This window comes from Alosa sapidissima, chromosome 12 (genome assembly GCF_018492685.1).
Source record: "Alosa sapidissima isolate fAloSap1 chromosome 12, fAloSap1.pri, whole genome shotgun sequence".
NCBI lineage: Eukaryota > Metazoa > Chordata > Actinopteri > Clupeiformes > Clupeidae > Alosa > Alosa sapidissima.
In genome coordinates, this window is record NC_055968.1 from 11,246,798 (window position 1) to 11,264,694 (window position 17,897).

At 42.7% G+C, this 17,897-nt stretch overlaps 1 protein-coding gene across 2 annotated transcripts in view; it reads right to left on the minus strand.

The window, feature by feature from the left end:
• lrrc7 (leucine rich repeat containing 7) overlaps nucleotides 1-17,897 on the minus strand; it is a 141,732-nt gene that overhangs the window by 110,090 nt on the left and 13,745 nt on the right. For both annotated transcript variants that reach the window (XM_042057007.1, XM_042057008.1), the window contains exon 2: nucleotides 2,169-2,461. The gene's annotated coding sequence lies outside the window, so the exon portion shown is untranslated. The remainder of the gene's footprint in view (nucleotides 1-2,168; nucleotides 2,462-17,897) is intronic.

Here is a 17,897-nt window from a genome sequence, read left to right on the forward strand (position 1 = left end):
CTTTTACAGGCACTCAAGATTGACTATTTCTTTTGCCGTAATAGTTTTTAGTCAATGAAATACCATAATAAAGTCAGATCTGTCCCACATCTTTTTACAATATCAATTATAGTTTGATACTGACCCCGCTTGAGAGCATACAAGCAAAATTTGGCGTGACATTTCTGTTCCTAGTTTAGCATAGTGGTGGCATTAGAAATAAGTGAAATACACGGACAGTGGATCTCAAACCTTGCCAGCCTCTAAAAGGTTTCCTTTTCATAAAGAAGATGCTTCGCTGTGTTTCAGTGCTGTTAGACACTCTGTGGCATTTACAGTAAGACTCCAGCTTAACACGAGAAGACGTGTCGGCATTAAGGGTCTTAAAACACCCTTCTATCAAACTTTTTGGGGTGTCAAAAGTGCAATTCCCTCATCTGCTATGTGCCCTCTTGTTTTATCCTCTCCTACCACTCCGACCCCCCACCCCCTTCCTCCAGGGTTCAGCGGGGGTTTATCATCATAATTGTTGCACATTGGTGTCCAGCTGTTGGCAATCTCTCTTTAGAGGCAAGCCCGTCGTTGTCTGATGGAGTTGTTTGACTCGTATCCAGACTGCGGCTCACCTCGGCGGGCCTATTACAGAGCTATGCTCGCCCTCGGAGACGACCTCCAATGCCACACAACTAATGGACCCAGCTGCTCCGCCATCCCCTCTGTCCTCTCCACATACACACACACACAAACACACACAGGCCATCCCATAATAACACGGCAGCACTTGACAACGCTACGGCCACCGAGACTGCTCCAATCAGAGCATGGGTAGGGAAATAAAAATAAAACACTGCAATATTCACATCTGTGTCAAAGGCTTTTATCCAAAGAGACTTATGCCACAGATAGGGTGCATTATGTATGCTTTGTATAGGGTATGGTGCTGCTAGAGATGGATATATATATGTGTGCATGTGTGAGTGCACGTGTATGTGTGTGTGTGTGTGAGAGAGAGTGTGTGTGTGTGTGTGTGTGTGTGCGTGTGTGTGTGTTTAAGTGCACGTGTGTGTGTGCGTTTAAGTGCACGTGTGTGTGTGTGTGTGTGTGTGTGTGTGTGTGTGTGTGTGTGTGTGTGTGTGTGTGTGTGTGAGAGTGCACGTGTGTGTGTGCGCGCATGCGTGTTTGTGTATAATATATCTTTTATTTAGATGTGTGTGTGCTCCCTAGTTCAACCCATGGTGCTGGTGTTGGTCACACTTTCCTGGACCAGTTGAGTTACAGGGATGAGGTGTATACAAACATGTGAAAACAAGCACACAGTGCTAACAGCACATGCTAGCGTAATGTGCTAAGGAGTTGTGAAGGAAGCAAGGTTCCAGGGTGCATCTGTTGATTCATGTTATTCACATGTTCCTCATTCTCTGCATTTTTTTTTTCAGTAAACGCTTGTGATTGTATCATACATCTGTACCTTTTAAAGGACTTTGGCAATTCATTATGACAACTGTAAAGAGGTGGTGTTTCAGGCTTTTCTCCAGTGGTGGGATAAAACGTGGTGTGACCATGTACAATTTAACCTAAGAATAGCTAGCATTTTCAGAATCATGCAGAAATGCAAAACGATGCAAAAGGTGTCAGGTGCACGTAACATTCCTTTCATGCCCACGTCCTATGTACACTACTGTTCAAACGTTTGGGGTCACTTAGAAATGTCCATTCCACTCCATTATACAGTAGACAGAATACCACCTGAGATCAGTTGTATTGTTTTTTTTAATCAGGACAGAAGCTTTCAGATTACATTATGTGCTTACATAATTGCAAAAGGGTTCTCCAATGTTTTCTCAGTTAGCCTTTTAAAATGATACCAGATTAGTAAACAGAATGTGCCTTTGGAACATTGGATGAATGGTTGCTGATAATGGGCAATGTAGATATTGCATTAAAGATCAACCATTTCTTTCTACAACAGTCATTTACAACATTAATGATGAGAACAAGGACATTTCAAAGTGACCCCAAACGTTTGAACGGCAGTGTAAGCTGTCAGTGAGATAACATACACACCCACCCACACACACACACACACACACACACACACACACACACACACACACACACACACACACACACACACACACACAACCATTACATGTGGCAAAGCACTGGATCAATCTACTAAGTGTGCTTACCTACAACTGACGCGGCGGAGACGACCTTTGAAGACTCTTTTGCCCTCTTGTCTGTCGGAGAGTCCACGGATCACACACTTTCCCCCTGGGGACTCACAGGCGTGAACACACGGTCTTCCGGCTCGCTTGCCTGGTGCCCTGGTGCCTCATCTTCGCCCTCCTATCCATGCAAACCTCCCTCGCCACACTCTAGACTCTGCTGATGGAGCTGGCTCTGCTTAGACGGTCCATGGCGCAGCTCCGGAGGCTGGGAGAATCAGGAGAGGTCGCAGCTTCTTAAGGTCGGACAGCTCCTGAGCAACAACAAACAGTCAACAAATGATGAACAAACAGTCAACAAATGATGAATAAACAATCATCAACATCATCATTTACTAGGCATGTGGTGCTGGCTGGCGATTACACAGGCATTACAGGAGTACGTAATGAGGCTCTATTGGGGTAAAATGCTCTCTGAATGACAGGAGTACTGATATTTTATGAACAGAATGTGTGTCATCTCCAGGCCCTTTCATCAGTGTGATATGAGCTTTTCTGCTTCACATACAGCTGGGTAAAGCTTTCAATGACAGCACCTAGAGTTATATCTACAGGTAAGAATACTTTTAATCCTGAGACGTACAGGGTTAAAAAGTCATAAGGGACAGTATTAGGCATCAAGCGATTGTTAATGAACCAGCATTGTTGAACCAGTTAAAAAAAAACTGGTGATCTAGCTCTTATAGTTTCCTTAGATTTTATCTTTAAAGACACACAAAAAATGCTACCAATGACACTGATGCAATTGTACTCGATGTCCAGTGATGCTTGCATGCACATAAAATGGAGTCAGAGCAAAGTGATCGTGAATTTAATTTCATTTGATATTATTGAAATGTTCCTAAAATATTTCCAAAAGTCTCCTCTTGGCTTTAGATTCTTGTGCATATCGTAGTGGCCCAGTCAGAGATTACATCTCATCTCAACCCAAAGAAAGGGAGATTGTTTCACTACTGCTGAGTGAGTCACCATTGGTGTGTTTAAGGAGTCTGAAGCCTCACAGCAGAGAGCAAGGCCTGTCTGTCCGTACCCTGTGTGTGTGTGTGTGTGTGTGTGTGTGTGTGTGTGTGTGTGTGTGTGTGTTCCTCCCCTCTGACTGCGCTGCTAGGTCAGGGCTATAACTCATCATGGAGTGTGTGGGGAATGGTAAGAAAGTGGAGCAGTCTCAGTATAAAAAGCCCACTCTCACACCAGGGATCTACCAGGGCTTTAGGATTTTACCAACACCGCCAGTCAACTGGAGTCCTTTCCAAAGAGAGAGAGAGAGAGAGAAAGAGAGGGAGAGAGAGAGGGAGGGAGAAAGAAAGAGAGATGGAGAGAGAGGGAGGGAGAAAGAAAGAGACAGAGAGATGGAGAAAGAAAGAGAGAGAAAGAGAAAGCAAGAGAGAGAAAGAGAGATGAGAAAGAAAGAGAGATGCAGAGAGGGAGAGAGAAAGAGAGAGTGAAAGAGAGAGACATAAAGAGAGAAAGCTAGGAAGAGAGAGAGAAAGACGCCATGGTGCTCCAAGGCTTCTCTTCTCTTTTCTTCTTCGGCGAGCGCTCGGTTTCAGCTCCCTGAGCTTCAGTCAGCAGAACATAAGATGTGTTCGTTCAGAGGGAGGGCCTGATGATTCACAGCCATGAAATGGACTTATTTCCAACCCCAGCGCTAGAATGAAAACAGTGGCAGTGGCGACACTTTACCATGGAGACACGGCTATTTCTGGAGCTAAATTTGCACCCTATAGATAACAGACATTCAAAAACTTCCAACGCATTTGTTTATTCTTCTCTTTCAAAGACAACCCACATGAGCTCAACATCCATTTACAGTACACTACAAATAACATTACTCGGAATTATTCATGGTACATAATCACATATCAGTAATCAGGATATGACTTGACTGTGGAAATAGGCCAGAGGGGACCAGTCAGTTTCAGAACCAGACGAACTCCAGACCCAGATTCTAATGGGGACGTTATCCTCAAGTTCACCTTCTTCTCAGGTGATCCTCAAGAGGATAGTGGACGATGAGAGACAGTAACTCAGCGCACGCGGCTCTGCCACTGCATTACAGGTGATACATTAACTCCGCTGTGACAGTTTATGCTCTCCAGTTCTACTGGCCTAACTGCAATAACATGTCTGTCAGCTATTCGGCTGGCTGTGTCTGGGTTATACGTGAGCTTCGGTGGCGCAGGCGCAGTGACGTGACCTCAGATGCTCTGATGCTCTGCTTCTCTCTGATCATGGCAAGGAGTAAAAGGAGAATGCTTTGGAGTTGTGAGTGAAGAGGAGGCATCAGAGACTTTAAATTAATAATATCTCTGTAGTATTTTTGGAAGCTTGAGCTAAGGCTATCTTAATAATAAAGTACCATCCAAAGAATGTTATGTTTATGTTTATATATGCTTAACCAGGGCTACAGACTAACTTTTTGCACTGGTTGCACTGGTGCGCCTAACTTTTTTTCTTAGGTGCACCAGCACAAAAGTTAGGTGCACCCAAATTTTCAACCACATCGCATTTAACACCGCAGCAGGTTGACTTTTCTTTCTTAATTACTGTCCTTTATAGGTTGTCCTATGACTTATGATTTACAATTCTACAAGAAAAGTAACTTAATGAAGTGTTGGCACTTTAAGTGCTTCACTGAGCTGAAATTTAAACTTAAAACATCTCAAGATGAATTAAATAAAAATAACAGTGAGTAAATTAACAGTGCACGTATTTTAAGGGCTTCAAACTGCACATCTCATGGCTCAATGTCTTACATACTATCCTTCATGATCTTTAGGCCTTGGCTAAACCAGCTCGCCATGCTAGCATCTTCCACAGAAATGTATTTGAGCACAATTTAAAGAGATGTTCCAAGTAGCCTGGGGGATTTTTATGTGATTTTGCAATGATGATTGCAATAATCATTTGACAGCCCCACAATGCAATTTACTTTTTCATTTTAGTATTTTTACATTTTCAATAAGAACATCACTATGGTTAATGCAGTAACGAAATGGTAGGCCTATTATTATAGGCTATTGCAATGACTTAGGCCTACCATGCTCGATCTAAATGTGTCCATTCAATTCACCGTACACAATGACCACAGTTATACATGCAGGGAATATTCGGGCTTTAAATGTAGCAGCGATATTCGGTTTGCGCCAAATACCGGATTAAATTGATTGATGCCATCAGAATGAGTTTACACAACTCGCGCGCAAAACGAATATTGCTGTTGAAAACCGGGTTACTCCCTGCATGTAACTGCGGTCAATGACGCACTCCTTTTCGGCGATATCTGTATCTCTGTCGTTCGGGAAGGCCTTGTATGCATTGTTCGCAAATTTTAAGACGTCTTTTCATCTGCAATGACTCCTATAAATTTGGCGCAAGTGGCATTCCTGTACGTCGGGTTTACGTTCAAACTATTTTTCTGGTGAACAATTATTTCGGACTGAACTTGGTGAAGGGAAGTTGCACTCGGCCTATCGGCCTACTTTTTTGCTGTCCTGTTTTTGAGGTAGTTAACATGGTCGAAAACTCTTGAAATTTGGCCACACGTCAGGTGTCACGCATCACAGTTAGGTACAAGAGCTTGACCCTGGGCGTGGCCCAGGGACTCGCTAGCGCCCCCTTACGCCCCCTTAGATAACTGATCCCGTGGTGGGCATTTACTTTCAGCTACACACACCAAATTTGGTAGGTGTCTGTATCTCCCAAAGATGAACAACTTTCCTATGCACAATCATTAGCCACCCCCAACAGGAAGTGAGGTATTTGGGATTTTGTACAGACTAATATGTCATGAAATATGTGCTGAATTGTGATCTCAAAAAAGGTGCTTCCCATGGGTGAAAACGCATGAAATTTGGCACAGACATCAAGTGGTACAGTGCATAGACAGGGACAAAAGCTTGGCACTGGGCGTTGCCCACAAACTCCATAGCGCCCCCTTATGTCATTGTGACTTGTGGTTGGCATATAGTTTTAGATACACACACCAAATTTGGGGGGTGTATGTAACTCCCAAAAACAAACAACTTTTGTATTAACATGCCATTAGCCACGCCCACAGGAAGTGAGGTAATTGAGAATTTGTGCATTGTGGACATGATCAATTTTAACATACTCCTCCTAGACGGTTGATCCAATTCATGTCAAAGTTGGTATACATGACGCAGAGATGTTACTGATTCTAAATTGTGAAGCCTTTTTTTGATATGTTGTAATTTGACGAAATGGCGAAATGATTAATTTTAATACCCTTCCACATAAACAATAAATGTGTCATAATTCACCATGCATGGCTTGAAATGTTTTAAATTTCACAGGTCATTAAAGACCATGTTAATGATAATATTCACATGCTCATAATGCATGTTTGGCATAGCGCCCCCAACTGGCAACAGAAAGAATGGCAATTATACTGATTTCACATGATCAATTTGAACTCCTCCTTGACGGTTTGTCAGATTCATTTGAAATTTGGCAAACATTATGCCAAGATGTCGCTGATGTTAAATTTGTGAAGGGATTTTTGAAATGTTGTAATATATTTTATATGATTTTAATATCTCACCACATAAACAGGAAATGTGTCAAAAATCACAGTGCATTGAATAAATTGTCTGAAACTTCTCAGGTTAATAGATATCATGATTATGATGATATCCAGACACCCAATGGGCCTGCCTGGCATAGCGCCACCACCTGGCCGAGCAGGAAATCTGCCAGAAATGGACAATGCCTTAAGTGATTGATCTGAAACTTTATAAAATATTGGATATCATTATTGTGATGATATTCACATGCGTAATTCACAGGCCTAGCATAGTGCCACCATCTGGCCAACCAGAAAGTATCAAAAATGTTCTTTGCTTAAAATGAATGATCTGAAATTTCTCAGGTTAATATATTTTATGTTTATGATGACACCCAATGGGCCTGCCTTGCATTGCGCCCCCACCTGGCCAAGCAAGTAAATGTGCAGAAAATAAAATACAAAAACAAATAGCACACGCATCAAATATGTACATTTCACAAACGCACCACGTCGGTGCTTTGTTGGATTCCGACATGTTACTGGTTGCGGCCTGCAGGTGCTCGGGCCCGCCATTGCCGCTTGCGGCTATATTTAAGTTTTTTAAGTTGTGCGTTCTATCTTTCAATATTTACCACCATTTGTCTGGTGCAATTTAGAACCCTGCTAGTAGGCTAAGCAAGCATTAGGCAACTGCAAGGCATCTGGTCAGGTAAATTGGCACGACACATTTCAGTGCTGGTTTTGAGAGAGAGAGCGAGAGAGAGATATTACACTCAGCTTTAAATAACTAAATTTAGCCAGAAGGGAACATTTGTACTGATGTTCTGAGGAGCAGACGAGGATGTTACACTCTCTAACACTATAGCAAAAAGAAATTGCAGTTTTGATACAGTAGGCTTGCAATGTAGGATTTTTTTGTAAGGGAGGAGATGTTTTAACAGTGACAAACTATAAACCATTAAATACAGTATCTAGAGGGGGCTGAGACCGCTTTCATTCACCCTGTAATGAGCCATTTAACCATCAAAGTGATTACAAAGCTGGTGACATAAACATAAAACAGCATTAAAAAAACCAAGTTTCATGGGAATGAACATGAATGAACATGTTTCATGTCCACTGAAATGTATGCAAATGCCCTATGCATAAGCAAAGCATTTGTATTTAGAGCTGAAAATTGAAATCTCAAAAGTTCTTTGTATCCTGCAATGTAGTATGTTTTTGTTGGTTTGCCACACACTGATCTGATTCCATGATTTTGTAGAGGGTAACAACAAAGATGGGTTACAAATAGAGGAGGAGAAGCCAGCAGCAGGAGCAGATAGGCCTATGTCAGGATCAGGCATGGACATTGGTAACCATTATTCAGAGAAGGAGAAGAGAGAAGTGTAAGTGATGAAGGACAACAGCAAGTGATGAGGAGGACTGCAGTAAGTGATGAAAGAAGAGCAAAGTGATAATAACAGACAGATACTGTAAACAGACTGAGACAGAACTGACACACCCTATAGACTATTTCCTAAACACACCCTATACCCAACTAGGGAAAAGATGGGAGGTTTTTTCTCTCCAATTAGGCCACAAGGCAATACAATTAGGCACATTTAAAACAACAAGACAAACTTTTGAAAGCAAAGGGAAAAATTCACAATGACACGAGTCCCACATAAAGAAAACAAACCATTACAAATCTCCTGGCCACAGCCACGTGCATGCCAGACCCAGCTATTTCCTGAGCAGCATCATATTTGTGGATTCCCATAGTGTGTGTGTGTGTGTGTGTGTGTGTGTGTGGTGTGTATGTGTGTGTGTGTGTGTGTGTGTGTGTGTGTTGGGGGAGGTGTTTGGGAGGAGCTGAACTGATTAAATGAGCCTCCTGACTGTAGGAGAGCGGCCGAGATTGAACACAGTTAAATTAGAGCTCCTAAGGGGGCGCCTGCCAGCGATCAATGAATGAAAAAAGAGAGAGGAGGAGAGAAAGAATGAGAGAGAGAGAGAGAGGGGGGGGAGTAAGAAAAAGAGAGGGGGAAAGAAACAGAGAGAGAGTGGTAGAGTGTGTGTGTGTGTGTGTGTGTGAGAGAGAGAGAGAGAGGTAGAGTCAGCCTTGCTATGGCAGTCCAGGTGGCACTTAGACATGCCAGGCTCACGTTCAATCACTTTACTTAATGGAACAGATTCGCTTAAGGTTGCTGCCCCTGTGTCTCTTCTGGTGGGGTGAAGGAAAGTGTGTGTGTGTGTGTGTGTGTGTGTGTGTGTGTGTGTATGTGTGTGTGTGTGTGTGTGTGTGTGTGTGTGTGTTTGTGTGTGTGTGTGTGTGTGAGAGAGAGAGTGAAAGAGAAAGAGAGAGAGCGGGGGGGTGTGTGTGTGGGGGGGGGGCTTGGCTACACCTACAATGGTGATGCAGACGACCCTCACTGACAGGAAGACATCTGTTGGGGCATCAGCTCCTCAACACAACATGCTGCTTTGCTTACACATAATAGCACTTCAATCAGGGCAAACTTCAAGCGTTATAATGTTAACATGTATACATTACCTTGATCTGACATCATCAAACTAATCGTTTACATTTACATTTATTCATTTTGCAGAAGTTTTTATCCAAAGCGACTTGAGGATTATGAGGATTAACATTCAATATACATTGGAGACCTTAGGTAACAATAAACACTACAATAACACTACAATTACACTACAATAAACACTACAATAACACTATAATAACACTACAATAAACACTACAATAACACTACAATAACACTACAATCAACACTGCAATAAACACTACAATAACACTACAATAAACACTACAATAACACTACAATAAACACTACAATGACACTACAATAACACTACAATAAACACTACAATAAACACTACAATAATATCACCAGACTACCAGAGGATGAGAGTGCAAGTTCAGGTGAATGTGTAATCAAGGGACATAGTGGTAGTATAGTGTAGAGGGAAGTAGAAGAAGGGAATAAAGGAGTGCATGGTCACCATTGTGTTGGGTATTAAAAGAGACTTCCAGCAATTTCTGTTCCTTCGGACTTTCGGTACGAAATAATAATTTTGGGGGTATCTTTAAACTCATGCCCCCAGAGTATAGCACTGTAGCTGCCTGGCTGCAGCACTGATTTTTTTTCATACCGTCAATACTCGGTTACCTCGAGAAACAGAGATCTATGTGAAAAATCGCCAGAGTTTTCTTTAAGGGTGTTAGGAGAGGAGGCACTCTCAGAAGAGCTTCTTGAAGATGAGAGGGACCTCCATGCTCTAGTAGCACCACTAACGAGGAGCAAACACATGAAACTAGTCTGGACTGCCGTGAGTGCAGAGGTGGCAGTGCCAGACGACGTTCCTTGGAGGAAACATGTTCAAATTACCAATGATTACAAATGTTTTAATGAAACAGTCAGATATCTATAGTCATGACTTTAAAATTGATATAATAAGCATTCCACCAAGAACACTAGCATCTGTCTTTTCTCAGATAGATTGGTCAGATAGCTCAGTTCATGACTTCCCTCATGTAGCTCAGTTCATGACTTCCCTCATGTCCACCTCTGTTTTACTGTATTTCCCAAAGTCTGGCAACAGTCCACAATCAATGTTGCTGCAATGATGGGCTCTTCAAGTTGATCAGATTTCAGACTCATCGTCTGTGACTTTGTATCAACACAGGCGCAGAGAATCCATAGTTCTTCCCTTCTCAGTCAGTCATGCACAACACAAACAACATAGAGATGAATTAATAAATGTGTGGAGAGGAGAGAGGAGAGGAGAGCAGAGCAGAGAAGAGGAGAAGAGAAGAGAAGAGAAAAGGAGAGGAGAGGAGAGGAGATAAAGTGGAACAGCGGTCCCTGCGGCCCTCCATTTCTGGGGCGCATCGTCAACATCGCCTCCTCCTCCGCTAAGGTGCCATTACAAGCTATGCACTTGTGTGTGAAACAGCAGCAGAAATCCATATATCTGTGCCTGTGTGCTTGCCTGTGCATGTATGCTTGTATGCATGTGTGTGTGTGTGTGTGTGTGTGTGTGTGTGTGTGTGTGTGTGTGTGTGTGTGTGTGAGAGAGAGAGAGAGAGAGAGAGAGAGAGACAGAGAGAGAGCCCCAGGGCTGCACAGGACAAAAGCGAAGCGAAGCAAGAGAAGGGAAGAGAAGAGACGAGGAAAGGAGAGGAGGGCTGAGTGCACCATGTGAGCGTGATATCACTGCCACATTTGAACAAGTCTCCCTCCAGGCTCCTGAGCAGGCACATGTTGCTGCTCACAAACCACTCCTGCATCTCTGCACCTGCCTGTGGCTCTCTCCCTTCCACTACACAGCCTCATTCACTCATCTCTCAGTTTCCAGTCAGGCTATTACATACACAGACCTACATGAAAACAGTGCAAATATGGGGTTCCTTATTTGTGTGAGAAATCGTCACACTGTGACGGCACATGTTTAGGTTCCATGTAGATTATTTTACAACCCTGCATGACAATATTCCTAACACTGACCACTTTCCAAAAGCAATTTTACAGTGTCTTGTAGACCGAACAAGAAATGGTAGGCTGTTCTTTCTCGTTGATTCCATGTCAATTTTAGATTTCTATTCCAATCTAAACATATATTGAGGCATATATTAACGGGTCCTGTGCTCAGTCTAAAACTTGCAGTATATTTTAAACTTCCTGTTTTAAATTCATATGCAATAATCACTATGTCAAAACACAGACGACGCGGCATGACTGGAGCTTTTATTAATGCCATGAATGTCTCTTTCAAGTGTGAAACCACCATAATGAAAGAGCAGATAGATGTCACCATGGGACTTTCTAGGCATCCCAGAATGCTCCACTCTGGCCTAGTTGGTATTTCTGGTATCTTGATATTTCCTTGCTGAAACAAGCAGAGAAATTGTACCTGCAGAGAACCACGATGGAGCACTTTCTAGGCGCAGTAAACATCCTGTTCTACAACTACAAAGCTTTCATTTATTTGATAAATCTATACAACCTACCCATGCCCACAGACACAGAATAACAAACACAAACAGTGTATATTGTCCATTCCTGCTTCATGGAGTGTACCATGTTTACTTCTTTTGGATTATGACTGCCAAGCACTGTCAAATTCAAAAGTTAAATTGGAATTCACATTCCTTGTCCCGAGTGGAGTGACCATGTTGCTCTGACCTTCTTCTGTCGAAACCTATTTAGATGAAGATTCTACTGAGACAGAGCCAAGTGGGTCCTTAACCGAAATCACTCATTACACGCTTAATCCAAACTATCAGAGCATAGGGCTTCTGCCTCTCCGTCGTAACATCTCATCAGGCTGGAATCATTATGGGATCATGGGGGACTCTTCAATATAAGATGAAAAACAAGCAATTTTATTTTACTGAGCTGAATATATGATAATGGCCTACTTTGTGGATATGAGTTCTGCATTTAGACTAGTCCTCCATCTGTGTGTGTGTGTGTGTGTGTGTGTGTGTGTGTGTGCCCTTTCCTAGGACCACTTAAGCCTACACAGGCCAATAGATAACTGAAGCCATGACGTGTCGTGGCGTTGCCAAGGTAGCAATTTCACTGGATCTACACAAATCAATCTAACCATTTGTGACCATAACTGTGACTTTCTTAATCTATTTAACTAATTTTACAACGTTTCTATGATAGTTAGCAATACATTTTTTATACTGTAGGCAATAGAACATTAAACATGTTTAAACTTCTAGCCTACATTTAAAAACAAATTGTGATGCCGCATGTCTACATGCAATAATACTGATACCACGAAAGATTGTCTAGATCCACAGAAATTGTCGTCATGGAAACTGTACATCACACTTCAGTAAGTGTCTCCTTATTTGTCATTATTGTCACTTGCTGTCACGGATATGACAAAGCTCCTTCTCACTCTCCTACACCGTCTTAAACAACATTAGGGCTGATGAGGTTTTGTTGAAATCCTCATGGTCCCAAAACATGAGTCTGTTACCCTGAATAAGACTGGAAAAAAATCACTAGCCTACAGTATCAACATCTCTGTATGCTAAACAAGCCTGTAGGTGCTGCCTTGTTTATGCACAAAGGTGAGTCTGAATTCAGTCGGATGGCTCAAACACTCCTACGCACACCAAACTGCCCGGAAGGAAACAGGTACACAGAACTAGAATGGTGTACAGTATGCAACAGATTACTGAAGATGAACTGAGTCACCGAACAATAATGTGAACAATTCAGTAGTTTGCTTTTGTTACCTAAACCTTTTAATATTGGACACCTTTTAATATCTTAATGAAATACAGACACTAATAAAATAAAATAAGGTGTAAAATCTACTACTACCATGTTCTTTTGTGTACCAGTTAAACTAAAAAAGCTTCATCCCAGTGGCTCCTGGCATCCCAGTGAACTTAAATGTGTACACAATTCACAACCACCTCTTCTAGTTCAGCAGTACTCAAGGACAACATCCAAGCGAGATGCTTAAGCATCCCAAACAAGCGTGTATGTGGGCCGTTAAGCTCTATGATGCTTTCAGACGATGCCTTTCCTCCTCCCCTGCACGTGCACAACTGCCTCCATATGAATGCTAGATGGGAGGCCGTGCATCTAGCCAGCCAAGTCAAACAGCCAGGAACTGACTCATTAAGATCATACTGGCCAAAACCATGTAAGGGCAAAGCTATTACTTACACGCGGGCATGGTGTTGCCCAGTGGCTATGAGTCAGGCTCTTTCAAATGTGAGCTGCTTGTGCGCATAACATCAGCACTGACCCCGAGGCCGCACAGTCTAATCATAGGCACAGGGCCGGCCGGCTTGGCTGGGCTGAGGCTGAGTCCGAGGCGGCTTCGTATGGAGCATCAAGCAGCAACATGTCTCTGATCCTCACGTGCGTCAACACACTTCTACACAGCCATCCTCAACCTCCACATCTGCCATATACATACATGCATACATACGTACAGCACATTATAGCAGCACACTGTGCTTTTGGCTGTCAACAGTAATTATATAGGACCGTTACATCATGTCACGCTAGTCTACAAAGGATATACCAGTGCTGCTCACATCTGTGTGTATATATACTGTATGTGTGTGTATGTATGTGTGCGTGAGTGTGTGTGTGTGTGTACATGTTCACACATCTCAAACTGGTGTAGGCTGTCAAGACAGCAGCTGTGGTCTGCACAGATGTGGCCTGGATGTGGTCTGGAGTCAGGTCAGATAGGCTCAAGGGTAAGATCATACCTGTGAGTTTACAATGTTGGAGAATGAATGTTCTAAAGATCTGGGTCAATTGAGCTGGAGCGGTTGACGCAATAACCCTATAGTCACTGGGTTGACGTCATAAACCTCACTGGCAGGAACGTTCAGTGGATCACCATGCAATATTCATGCATACTGTATAACATGGAGTTTTAGAATCTTGCATTGCTGATGAATGCATTATTTTATTACAGTGTTCAAAACTCTGACTCACTCTGGGTGTGTTTAAGGAGGGACCGTGACAGGTCACACACAGTGCAGATCATGCTATCACTGCAAATGGCTGTGTGTGTGAGCAAGAGAATAATGATGGCAGCAGTGTTTTGAACTGGACTAAATCCAGATCAGATTACAGTTTTCTCAGTCGCTTTGGTGCTTTTCTCACATCACTATTAACATTTGCACAGCAGTTAGTGCAATTCTCAAAACAATTAGTGCAAACTGCAAAACATAGTGGATGACCTGCAAAAGCACGTCACTTGCTCAAAATCTCAATGATGCTTTCAGGAAATGCAGCACAGATCTGGTGCTGACCTCGTATGTCAGATGTGTGAAGAGAATGTAATATGTGAGTGTTACCAACTGAAGGTTCTATTTGATGATACAATAATCAACTCAAACAACAGTTTTGATTGACAGTAAATGTAAATTATTAATTTATACAGTAAAATCCAAGATTCAAAAATCAAGAGATTTGTCTCATGCATGATTGTACATGTACGACAGCAGTGGAATGTGGGTTGCTACAATTCCCAGCCCCACTCCTCAAAAGGGACTCAGGGTAGGGAGTGGGGCTGGTTGCTCCTGGTGGTTGGGCCGACCCACCGAGTGAGGAGCCTGCAGAAGCTTGAGGGCAGCCGTTGCTGCGCGCTGGAGAACGGAACACGGAGAGCATATTTTATTTGTGACTTCACACAGAGAACACTGAGTGGGCCGGCAACCAGGCATGCTACACAGAGTTACCATGGAAACTGCAGAGAGCGGAGGAGAGAAGTGCAAGACAGAGGCTGCGAGTTAAGTTCTGTCATTTAATCAGCTGATGCTCACTGCATAGGTTATGCCACACAACACACACACTACAGGCAGCTGCGGGATGTTGTCTGAGTGTCTGTGCTGGAATGAACCCATTTGGGAATAAACTCAAGCATCTCAACCATGCCAGTAGCAGCATGCTCATCTCCCAGTTGAAGTAAACAATGGCTGAAGGCAATTTAAATGTATTGTCAACATGGCTGTTCAGTAAGTCACAATCAGTATCTCGTCCATATTCCCCCAGGGAGAGGCCAGAGGCTTGGGTGGACATGGGACATTCAAGAGATAATGAGCAGGAACCGAAACAGGACACAGTAGAGCACAACACACGGGCCCCCGCACCACCGTCTGGCCGAGACAGTCAACGTACGACACCACAGCTCCATCTACTGACCACAGCCAGGCAGGCACGCGTCACACACCTCGGGTTAGGAGAGAGAAGCACAAATCACAGACCATGAGTTAGGAGAGAATCACAGACGTCATGTTAGAGAGAACTATTTGCTCATCTACAGAATCTTCAGAAGCAGGCCCATATCACAGACCTCATGTTAGTAGAGAGATGCGTTTTAATGTGAACCACAGCACACCTCTTTGCCCTCAGTCACATGATCATGAAGAACATGATCATTTTCCTTATGATCCAAAGACAGAAAATTGTCCCTGTGTTCCCATGGCTTGTAATTTTAAGGGAAGCTACTCAGACGGCTTAGGTAGAGGAGTCGTCATGATCTTTTGCCCCAGGGTCATGAGATAATCAAAGGACCATCACCTTTCTGTTTTGATTAGCTCTGCTATAGCATAAGATCCACCGGATCATGCATATTAACCCTAGACTTTATTTATTGCTTAAGTGGCGTATATGCATTTAATACATTAAACCCTAATGTCAGCATCACATCCATTTAATCCGAGTCACCGGCCCCCTCTATAATGACAGGGATGGGTCCAAATTAATCTACTTGGCAATGTATATTCATCTATTAAATCAGCAGGCCAACCTCTGAACCAATTAATCTACAGAGAAAAGCACACACAACTGATGCAGATATCCTATTAGGAAATAAGACTTTGATAGAGCCAGCATGGGATTAAGTAGTAAGGCTTTCCTTCCCTGCAGCCTCTGATGAAATAGATTGTTTGATTAGGTCTAAAGACATAGCTAAAGAGATTGTGTTGTATAACATGGTTTGAAGGGGTTTTCAGGAATTAGGTCTACTGTGACAGGTCTACTGTGTTTAATATCTTTAAATTGGTTATATTCATCATCATTTAAATCCGCACACCAACTTGGACAGCAATTATTGTATTCTACACAGAAAAGAACACCTACCCATATAAATATCACTACACTATGTGCAAAAACTGATGGGTTTATATCAATCGATCTATACTGACATTTTAGACAATGTCTACTGTTAACATTTCTATACAAATTCATCAAATTGAACTGGAATTAATACCCTACATTGTTAAGATAGTTCTCTTCCTCTTTCCTATCAGTTTTTCATTGAAATCACAATCATTCTTCACCTGAAATTCAAGACAAAATGAGAAAATCAGTGGCCGGTGGGTCTTCAATGCAGTGTTATCAATGTGTGCAAGTAGCATATACCACAAAATAATATCAGACTACAATGACAAATGAGCACAAAGGAGATTGCCCCACCCGAGAGCAATAGACTACACAACTCACAATACATTTACAAACAGATCGTTCAGTGAAATTACCGAAAAGGTGTTTATGTATGTATATTCTACTTGGCTGAGGAAAGGAATGATGGGGAAACTCAACAACGAGATCAACTAATCACAAAAAGCAGAATACAAAAATCGGACTATTATAATAACAGTTATAAGAATGCCAATGTACTGTAGCTAAAGGCAGTCACTGGGGCAGTCCTATCTCTGGCTCTCTCTCTCTGTCTCTTCTGCCTCTGTCTTCCACCCCTCTCTCAATCTCCCTCCCTCTCTCTCTCTTCTGTCTTATCCTCCACCTCTCCCTCCCTGTCTCCCTCTACATGTGTCTCTCTCGCTCCCTGTCTCTCCTTCCATATCTCACCCTCTCTCTGTCTCTCTCTTTGTGTGGGCTGGTGCTGGTGAGTGGGTGATATGAGGGAAAAGATCACAGCAGTAGTGGAGTGAGAGGAGCTGAGTCACCAGGGATAATCCCTCCCTGAGTCCACTCTGCTGCCCCCAGTAAATGCCCCTACACACCCCACCACCAACCTGCTGCGTCATGCAAACAAAACACCACAACGTCATCCACATACACACAACTTATCCAGAAAGACTCATGTGATCAGCAACACACAGTATATGACATGATCTATATGAATCAAACTGCACCAGCAACCTGCTGTGTCATGCAACACAACACACCGTCATGACATTATCCACATACACCAAACTCTCATCTGGAAACACCCATGAGCTTAGCAAGATCAGCAACTCACATATGACACAATCCATATGAATCAAATTGCACAAAAAATAATTTATCATTCAACAAATGACCAGGGTTGGAATTTCACAGCGGCCACGACGGCCATGCCCCTTGCATTGGCCGTGGTGCCCCTTTGAAAATCGGAGGTTTACAATCCACTGTGGCCTATTCTGTTTTGCGTCCGACTAATAGCGATTTTTATTTAGCCTATGGCCTGTCAAAATAATCTAAGCATTCACAACGCTAATTAATGTAGTCTTTTATGCAGTGGAAAAAGTAACAGCGCACACCAAGAAAGCGTCCAAATTCACCCATTCTTCTCTGTAGAACTACTCACCAAGTAGCCTGCTCATCACACAGACATCACATGTATCACATCACATGAAAGAGCTTTTTCTCAGCTTTTAAAAG